The sequence below is a fragment of the Carassius carassius genome, chromosome 17, assembly GCF_963082965.1.
Source record: "Carassius carassius chromosome 17, fCarCar2.1, whole genome shotgun sequence".
NCBI lineage: Eukaryota > Metazoa > Chordata > Actinopteri > Cypriniformes > Cyprinidae > Carassius > Carassius carassius.
This window is the reverse complement of record NC_081771.1, coordinates 16,034,404-16,044,940: the sequence shown is the minus strand read 5'-3', so window position 1 is coordinate 16,044,940 and position 10,537 is coordinate 16,034,404. Positions and strand designations below refer to the sequence as shown.

Sequence of the window (10,537 nt, the reverse complement as noted above, 5' to 3'; positions counted from 1 at the left end):
GTCAATAATGCAAAAATGATAGTTAAAGGCAGTTCATCATTGGATTCAGTTATGTCATCTCTGTTCAGTTAAATAGTGTCTGTGCATTTATTTGCAATCAAGTCAACGATATCGCTGTAGATGAAGTGACCCCAACTAAGCAAGCCAGAGGCGACAGCGGCAAGGAACCGAAACTCCATCAGTGACAGAATGGAGAAAAAAACCTTGGGAGAAACCAGGCTCAGTTGGGGGGCCAGTTCTCCTCTGACCAGACGAAACCAGTAGTTCAATTCCAGGCTGCAGCAAAGTCAGATTGTGCAGAAGAATCATCTGTTTCCTGTGGTCTTGTCCTGGTGCTCCTCTGAGACAAGGTCTTTACAGGGGATCTGTATCTGGGGCTCTAGTTGTCCTGGTCTCCATTGACTCCATACCTGGCCACAGCATTCAAAAAGCCATTCATTACTGTGCTGCTGCGGTTGTTGTTGTTCGAGGCACAAAGAAAAACTGTAAGACGACTGTAGCCATCTATACCACCATGAATGACAATTCTCCATCTAAAACATGAGAAAAATAAATAAATGACATTAAAAGACAAGCGGCAAGTTATTGAATTGCCTTACTTTCAAAAAGTTCACAGTATTTTTTTTTTTTTGGATACCATGAAAGCTACCTGCATTTTTTAATTCATTCTTGTGTTCAAAGAAAAACTCATACAGATGTTAAATAAGTTAAGAATGAGTACATGTGACTAATTTCATTTCAGTCAACCATCCCTTTAACATCTGATTGTCTTTTGCTGCAAAACCAGCCAAAATCAAAGAATGAGTTTTTCCAGAAACTCTTTAGTTTACACCATACTCACAAAACACTGCCACTACAATACTTTTCTTTAGCCTTAGAAAGGGCAGAATTATGAAGTTGATGTTTCTTTTTGCCAGGGACAAACTATGACAGGTTCATCATACACAAATCTTGTTTAGTTAATCTCTTTGAATGGATAAAAACTATGGGTGTGCAATATTACATAAATATTTTCTGGGGTTTTATCTTTAATGATAATTAGATGAAATCTTACGGAGAGTGTTATTGTGCTGGTACCTTGACTTTTTTTCCATATTTGTCTTTAATCAAATTCAATTAGACACAATAGTGTTGTTACCAAGTGAAATAAAGTAAAGAAGAAAAAAAAAAAGTTTGCAATGCAGAGGAAACGGATATCTACCTTATCAATTTGTGGTTGCCATCTAGGTGCCACAGGGAGTTTGGACCAGTAACACTGTACAGCCTTCTGTGTGGTCTTTGTGACATGGCCCGTTGTGGCGCTACCCTTGGGTTAATTCGAACCAAGCTCCTCCGTACTCTTGTCTTTGTACACGAATTCCATCTGCCCGTAACTGCACCCTGACAGCCTCCGATCCCAGCTTGTCATTTCCATCCACAACGTCGGTAATCACATCGAGGTCAGAATACATCAGAGAGTGATTTAAATTAAACCTCCTGGAACAAACACGCATACAAAAGTATTATTGCTTCTCAAAAATAATTTTAAACCATTAACTAAGTGCACTTTTCATGCATTACAAGTAATAAAAAGCTCATTTTAAAACCAAATCTTACTTCGCATCGTTTGAAGTTTAAAGTGATGAGACTATCTCATCAGAATGGCTAATGTAATAAATTGCACTCACTATCTTTTTTTAATCTTCTCTAAAAGTTAAGATAAATTAATATGGGCTCATTAATACTTAGAACTTGCTAGACAGACAGTTTGAAAGCTATAGCTAGAGGCTTTAGACAGAAAAGACATTTCAGAAGAGTTTAGAAATGATAGATGGATAGTTTAGAAAATAGTTTTCTACAATAACTATTTGGATAGTTTAATAATAGATAGAAGTGATAGATGGATATTTTAGAAAAGTGGCCAATTAAGAAATACAGATGATGGTTTAGAAAAGATAGACGATAATTTAGAAATGATAAAAGGAATAATTTAGAAACAACAGATAAACAGACAGTTTAGCAAATAGATAAATTGACATTAGAAATTATAGATGGATAGTTAAAATGTAGTATAGAAGACAGAGAGCGATTTTAGAAAAGACAAAAAAGGTAGACACTAGAAAGCCAGAATTTTAAAGTTCAAGATATTACAGATACAGTTTAGAAATGACTTACCTTGTTGTCCATGCTGCCTATGGTCTTGTACCTCTGCTATAGATTCATTGAGATCATCAAGTAACTTGTCTGCTTCTGGTGAAGTGATCAGCCTCCTTCTCACCCATGCAATGCTTCTTTGCATTGTTTCTAGCCTTTAAAAAAAGAAGAAGCCACTTTTATGTACTGAATTTTCAGGATGCAAAAAAGTTAATCAATATAATAATTTAGAATAGAATAAGAACATTCAACTTAATGGGCTAAAGAAAGCACACAAATCTAAGGTTCAGAAACAAGGGTGTGTAAACTCTGTCCTAGAAAGTCACTATCCAGCAGAGTTTAGCTCAACTTGCAATAAACCTTCCTGGAAGTTTCCCGGATGCTGTTGAGGGCTTGATTATCTGAATCAGGTGTGTTTAATTGGGGTTAGAGCAAAAAGGTCGCAGGACAGCGCCCATGTTTTACATAACCTGAAACAAAGCAAATCTTACCTCACTAAAGTTGACTGTAGTACACCAGAATCTTCTGTCAGCTGTCGAGTACAATTGTTCAGCTTCTGTTAACAACGCAAAATAAAATTTCTCCTGGTCACCTTGATGTCAATCAACCGAATGCTTCGAACTCGGAGATAAACTAGTCTGGTCTTAGTCATGTCATCATTGATTGGACGAGAACAGTTCAAACTTATTGGTTACAGAAATCAGTGGGCGCCCCAGCTAACACAAATACGTAACTGTTACGTAACTGCAACGTAATCTTGTGACCAAACTTTCGTCGTGGCGACGTAATTAGTTACGTCGTGGCAACCGGAAAAGTGAAATTCCCAGATACGTCGCCACAACCTAACTTTGTGACGTTGCCAGTAAGTAACTGCGACGTCGTGGCAACGTCGCGGATCGGTGGTCGTGTGCTGGTAATCAGTTGGTCATTTTTTATAATTATTCTATGGGCGGACATGCAGTACTTGAACCTAATTTATGTCCTCATATGCCCAAACTAATTTAAAGGCTGTTTCAGCAGCTGTGAATGATGAATACATACTCGAAATTAATTCAGTTAATTTATTAACAAGCAAATATGAACAGTAATACACCCAGATTATTAATAAAAACATAGGATATACAGCGAAATATGATTGAAAGCATTCAGCCCATACAGAAGCACATAGATTGAGATATATTAATAATAAATACATTTCCATATATTCAAATATCTATACCCTTCTGTAAGCATCCAGGGTCAAAACATTATGCACCAACATGCAAGTCTTAGTAGGCACTCAGTACATTGCATTTAAATATTAGCATTAACAATGCACACATTCATCAACTAATCACAAGCTCCCACAAATAATATGTCAGCTAATCACACCCTTAACCAAACCACTACAAATAATTCATTGAAAATAATATGCAATAGCTTATGAACAGATGTATTATAGCAAATCAAGTTTAATGAATCTCACACCTATCATACAGCATTATGGCCAGTTCACACTGCCACAAAAAATATATCTAAAAAAATATATATATGTATATATGTTTAAGCAATTAACATTAAATTCTAAAATCTTAAGTAATTCTTACTTTCTCTATTCTTGCAATATTCAAGTGTTCATGTCCCTGAGTAATATCTGCATCTGGCGAAGTCTGAAGAGAACACAATATGCTAGTAGACAGCAATCCTCGTGAGAGAGAGGTCTGGTGTGGAAGGTGGATCTGGAACTGACTTCTCTTGATTATCTGTCTTCACAAACTGCCCTGAAATACAATTCAAACATTAACAATGATTGTTATAAATGCAATGTAAGGCTCTTACATTCATAATGCTCATTTTGGAAATATAGTTAATATCAGTAATATGCAGCATGCACGATACAAGGAAGTGGTCAGTAACAACACTTTGAGGTATGATATCTGTATCAGTAAGGCTACCTTTAAGAAAAAATAAAATGAATAAATTAAGTTGTGTTATGCATTCAAATAGTTAGACATGCTAAAATACAGAATTTGTTAACAATAATAATAAAAAATAATATGCTGGGGAAAAAATGAAACATTTCATAGGGCCCTAAACATGTTTTTTTTTTTTTTTTACTTTTAATAAATTGATGTGAAAATGTATGTACTACGAAAAAGGAGATGAATGAAATGAAATGAAATATTTATTTTATCATTCAAAGTCAAAGTCACCTTTATTTATATATCGCTTTAAACAAAATACATTGCGTCAAAGCAACTGAACAACATTCATTAGGAAAACAGTGTCAATAATGCAAAAAAAAAAATCATTGAGGATTTCTCTAAAAAAAAAAAAAAATCTCGTCTCGCTCTCATGAACCCAGTCTCGTGTCTCATCTCGTCTTGTGGGATAAGTGTCTTGTCACACCCCTAGTAGCCAGAGCAAGAGATACATTAGATATCTTTTGCATGTCTGACAGTGTAACATTAAGCTGAAGTATTTCGAATGAGTTAAACCTGTATCCTGTTTTCTGGGTAACATTGAGAATATCACTATATATTGTTGCAACACCTCAGCCACTACCAGTCTGATGGGGCTCATGCTTATAACAGTAGTTTGGTGATTTTTGGAGTTTAGACTAATGCTAAATCAAAAATAACTGTCAAAATTAACACTGGAACAAACACAATCTTTATTGATTGGACAGCACAAGTACTTCTATTTGAGCGTGTAGAACAAAACTGATCATAATAGTTATTTGAGAATTGTCTTACTAGTCACATGGAGCGAAGTGTCCTGGAGATGTTGTCAGAGATTAGCTCCGCTCCGACTCTGCTGGGGTGCAGGCCATCAGCGCGAAACAGCCTAGGACGCTCCCAGAAAAGATTCCAGTTATTAACAAATAGCAGTTTCTGTTCTTTACACCATGACAACAACCATTCATTTAAAGCAACAAGTCTACTGAACCTTTCGTATCCTCGTCGATACGTGGGCAATGGTCCTGACACGATGATCGTCGCCGCGGGCGTCGTGCTGCGAACCGTCTCGATCAGGCTGCTGAAGTCCCTCTTCAGCGTATCCGTCTGCCGCAGCGTGGTGTCGTTAACCCTCTCAGATGATAACAGTGTCGTGTTCTGTCTCGCGAAGTGGAGCTCCTGCAGGTGGAGATCCTGAAGACCGGAGGCGTTGGAAAGAGAGAGGTCATCGCCCAGGTCCTGGCTCATGTCTTACGCTGTGGACATCTGGGAAGATCGCGTCCTGGGTGCACCAAGCTTGTGCTGAGAACCACACAGAGTAGAGGTGGTAGTAGGGTTAGCTGTTTACTTACCCTGGACTTATGAGCGTCAACCCCTGAATGTTTCCAGCACAGCTCTCCACTCTCTCAGCTGGGCCTGCTTCTCCACGAGGTCACGGATCTGCTTCTCCACAGCCTCCAGCTCCTTATTAGAAATAAACAAACTAGAGAATAGGGGAAATGCAGAAAAGAAAAATAGCAAAATGGAAAACATACATATAAATCTTAAAATACCAGTATTCACATTTTTTGATGTTACAGATGCATAATGATATGTTGTGTAAAATAAATATTAAGTTATTTAATAAGCTTCCTCGGATCACCTGTGTTTTCTATCTCTGTCAGCAGCTCCCATTAGAAATTCTCTTGGAACTTCCCCTCTGTTTTAGAGGGTTTTTAAGACACTCCTGAAATCACAGTACAATTTTAATCAATATTTGTTTACAATGAAAAATCAAAACGTGTTTGAAACACTGGTTTGAAATAGTGTCAGCCAAATTTAGACCGCGAGTGACGTCACTGATAGACTCTACAGTGCAGACTTTTAGTTTTAATTAATTAGCTTACTTCCATTTATCTTTTGACATATTATCATCAAAAAAGTTTACAAAGCTATCAAAACCGCTCCTTTACACATAAGATGTGATTAAAAGCCCAAACGTTCATTAATAAGAGCTCAAATCTATTATGTTATACTTATGCTTCTAAGCTAGCATAATATTTGCTAGCAGACATATCAGATAATTAAGATGCCATAATCACAGAGGTATAAATGTGAACAAAAGTACTTAAAGTAGACTGTGGATAATATTAACATATGTTACTTAACCAATCTGTCGCAGTTGTTGAACTTTTCTTTGGTATAACTGACGAGAAACAGAGAAACTGTCAGACGAGTCCTCTCCTCTCCAGCAGCTGATGTGTCCGCGGTTGCCATGGTAACTCTCAAAGGCTAGTAGGCTAATAAAAACAATAATATTAAAAAAGGGTTTTAGCGTCTTTACGGAGATCAAGACTTTTGTTTTATACATTTGATCAACCTCTTTATTTATTATAAATTGTAAGACTCACCTCAGAAAAGCCATTTCTCCTGTCAGACACAGTTGAAGTGAAAAGTACTTCAAACAAACGGCTGTCCTCCTGATAACGTTACTGTATCTGCGGCAGATGAGATGGTGCAGCCAGTCTGTCATTATTTCACGTTCACAACTCCTTACGAAATAGAAAGTTTCACAACTCCGAAAATTGTATTTCCTTTCTTGTCAATATTGTGCGCGTGGGTGCGTCAGTTGTGGAAGCGCGCGCGCGCTGTATGCCACGTCACTATATATTAAAAGCATGTCCATATTCTGACTTGGTGAAAAGAAACACATTTTATCTTTAAGGAACGTTTAATCGTGTGTCTGAAGTTTAATTACACTTTATAAATAGCACTATACTCAGGGAGCATATAAAGAATGTACAAAAATTATGGTAATTAAAATTACGTGCATACGACGTTGTAGTTACGTTGCCAGTAAGTCCTGAAGTTACCAATATATTACGAATAGAGGACCTATCTGGGACGTTCTTGGTTATCTTGTTACGTTGGAAGGACGTACTGACGACGTTGTGAGTTGGTAATGTGATGGTAATACAATTACGTGCATGCGACGTCGTAGTTACGTTGTCAATTGGTAAGTCATGGAATTACCAAAAATTATCAATACGTTACGTAACTGTTACGTCGTGTGTTAGCAGGGGCGGCTCATTATACTATTAGCAAAACGCCGTAAATAACGCGCGCTTTTGTGCAATCAGAACGGCGTTTTTTACGGCGCCCTGTGGCAGGCCAAACGGCGCAAAAAGCAGCGCTTTTTACAAACACTAAAACGCCGTTAAATACGGCGTTTTTTACGGTTAACGCGCGTTTTTAACGGCGTTTGCCATCAGGACGGCGTATTCGACGGCGCTGATACCGTTTTAAACGGCGTAAAAAACGGCGTTTTGAATGTAAACGCGATTCATCTATAGCGTAATTCTGACCCTTTTGGCTTGCCATATAATTCTGACCCTTTTGGCTTGCCATACGCGAGCTCATTTCAAACTCTCGCGCGCGTGACATGTACTCTGCGCGCAAATACAAGAGGCTTGTTTGAGATGCGCCTTGCCTCGCCTGAATTGTAAGCGAGAGTAGGCGGCTGCAGTAAGGGGAGGAGTTAAAAAAGTGCAGGCAAGCCGGACACTTCCTGAATCTCGCTGTGTTGTGGACTGCAAACGTCAGCAATGGAAGAGATCGCGTTCGCGTTCTTTATCGCAGACGAAGTGGATGCAATTGAAATACCACTGCTTTTGCACGAAGATGGTTATGATGAGGAGAATCACTTAAGGTGAAGTGCTCATTACTTAAAATGGCTTTTTCAGTAAATAGTAGGGATATAAATCTATCTGGTCTTGGTATGTTGCAAGTTGAATAGATCTAATGAAAATAAACAGTCCAGACTGCAGATAATTCAGCACTAAATAAAATAAAGGTTTAAAGGATTTAATTAAAACGTAAAATAAATGTTTTCTCTCTCCTAGGAATGTCCCTAAAATTCCTCACTTTGTTGAGAATGTGGTCCATTTGTACAGTCCTTCTGAGTTTCAAAGTCATTTCAGACTTTCTAGAGGTCATGTGGAGGTATGTAGGCAAACAAAACATCATGTTAGGCATATGCTCCCCCCATGCAAATTCATGTGTCCATGGTTTTATTATATGATAACTATTTTTTTTCTCTTCCTAATGCAGGATTTAATTAATACACTTGGTCCTTTTTACATGAATAAACAGCAGACTAAGGTGCCGCTGACAAACAGTATACTTGCCTCTCTATGGACTCTTTCCAACCAAGAGTCCTATAGAGGAGTGGCAGACAGATTTAACATAACCAAATCTACAGTTTCAACACACCTGCATGATTTCTGTTCTCTTGTAATAACACATTTGTCACATTACATCTCCTGGCCCAGAGGACAAGCCCTGCACATATCACAGTTAGAATTTGAAACAGCTGGGTTTCCTAACACTGTCTGTGCAGTTGATGGATGCCACATTCCAATAGTAAAACCGCACTGTGAGAATCCTGTGGCCTATATCAATAGGAAACAGTTCTATTCTGTAATTCTTACAGGATTCTGTGACAGTCAGCGGCGGTTCTGTCATGTCAGTGTGGGTCACCCTGGTAGTTGGCATGATTCAAGGGCATTTCGGTTGTCAGAGGTAGGCCGACTTCTTGAGGAAGATCCACATTCCCTGGTTCCTGAGGGCATGCATATAATTGGAGATTCTGCATACCCTCTCTCGCTTCAGCTTATGAAGCCATACAGAGACAATGGCCACTTGACTTTCAGGCAGAGATGCTTCAATAGGAAACTGAATTCTGCTCGTGTAGTTATTGAGCATGCATTTGGAATTTTAAAATCAAAATTCAGGAGACTCAGATGTCTTCACATGAAAAAAGTAAAGAACATTTCTTCTGCAGTCACAGCCTGTTGCATTCTTCATAACATCTGCCTGAAATCCAATGACCAAATTGACGAGGATCAGCAGGCAGATGTTATGGAGGATGAGCCATACCCACCAGAAGCCCACATTCACAATAATGCTTCACATTATAGAGATGCAATCTGTGGCCGCCTGTGAACATCACATTTACTTGTTCTACCTTCAACAATTCCCTCCATTAAACTTATCTTAAGAAGGTTTTTGATTTAACTGTTTTGTGAGGTGGTGGATGGGATTGTACAGGATTATTTTAAGCACTTACTATCAAATGATTGACATATATTCTGCTAGTCAACCACTGTCCCCTCTCTAGGGAGGAATGTTTGTGTTCTCTATAATAATGATGTGATAAGCAATAAAATGATGATACACATGGGAATGGATTATATGGTTAAACTTTATTTTTTAATAGATCGATTATCATTTCCTGGGATTTACTGATTTTTTTTAGTTGTTCAATGATTTCTCCAAGGCAGGTAAGAGATTTTTTTTCAAACATCCTTCTCCGCCTCTCTTTAAGCCTTCTTCTGCGTTCCAAGTCAGGCCGCACTAGTGACTCTAGAGCAGCTGTTCTCCTCTCTGAATGCGCTTCATAAACTTCACAGAATGTTGATGCTGTTTGTCTCCTTCTGTGCATTTCTTTGGAGGGCATAGCAGTGGAGGGACCTGGTTGTTCTTCTGGGAGAGGCTGTTCTTGGGAGCCTGTGGCCTGTGCAATTGAGGACTTGGTCTGGGATGAGGTAGTGTTGAACAGAGGAGTCGAGCAGATTGTGCCTGATGGTGCACTCCCAACTCCAGATTTCCCAAATAAGTCTTCCATTTCCTTTGAGAAAACATGTAAAACAATGTAAATAGAGATGCTTTAGAAATTATTTTTTATGTAAACCCAGTGATTTGCAGTAATTTCAATACAAAAAGCACACCAACCTTGTAATACTCCCATGTAACTTTTCCCTCTCCTGTTGACCGACACCGGTCTTTAGCCCTTTTGTAAGTAGTGATCATGTTGCCAAGTTTTTTGCGCAATTTTTCATTGCTGATGTTGTAACCTTTTTCTTTGAAGGCTTGCTCCAGCTTTTTGTAAAATGCTATTTTATTTCTGTAGTACAAATGCAGATACATTTGTGTGAGGTCAAGCAGCAGCAGCGTGGTCCTGTGTGTGAATTCTATGAAAACAGCCGTTTAAAATTGTGAAAGATCAACTTTATACATATTGGATATTAGTTAACTTTATACATATTAGAAACAGTGCATACCTTGTTGGGTTTCTTCACATTCTGACTGCATGGAAGGGGATTGAAGATTGTGTGTTTGTGTGAGATTTATTTTCCTTGTTTCAACAGGGCACTCGACAAGGGATACTGGATGATCAATCACTGGAGGGGGACACTGAGACAGAGATGCTGGACGTGGAGGGGGAAGTTGAGACAGAGTAGTAACAGGAGGGGGACACTGAGACAGAGATGCTGGACGTGGAGGGGGAAGTTGAGACAGAGTAGTAACAAGAGGGGGACACTGAGACAGAGATGCTGGACGTGGAGGTGGAAGTTGAGACAGAGTAGTAACAAGAGGGGGACACTGAGACAGAGATGCTGGACGTGGAGGGGGAAGTTGAGACAGAG

The 10,537-nt window shown here is 38.7% G+C and overlaps 2 long non-coding RNA genes across 2 annotated transcripts; both read right to left on the bottom strand.

Annotated features, from left to right (window-relative positions):
- Positions 1-3,180: 3,180 nt before the first annotated feature.
- LOC132160540 (uncharacterized) lies at positions 3,181-4,904 on the bottom strand. The gene is made up of 2 exons (XR_009438036.1): positions 4,869-4,904; positions 3,181-3,893 (listed from the first exon to the last, which is right to left on the bottom strand). It is a non-coding gene; the product is annotated as an uncharacterized LOC132160540 (long non-coding RNA).
- A 390-nt stretch (positions 4,905-5,294) lies between these two features.
- Positions 5,295-6,328, bottom strand: LOC132160539 (uncharacterized). The gene is made up of 3 exons (XR_009438035.1): positions 6,219-6,328; positions 5,713-5,796; positions 5,295-5,553 (listed from the first exon to the last, which is right to left on the bottom strand). It is a non-coding gene; the product is annotated as an uncharacterized LOC132160539 (long non-coding RNA).
- Between the last annotated feature and the right edge of the window lie 4,209 nt (positions 6,329-10,537).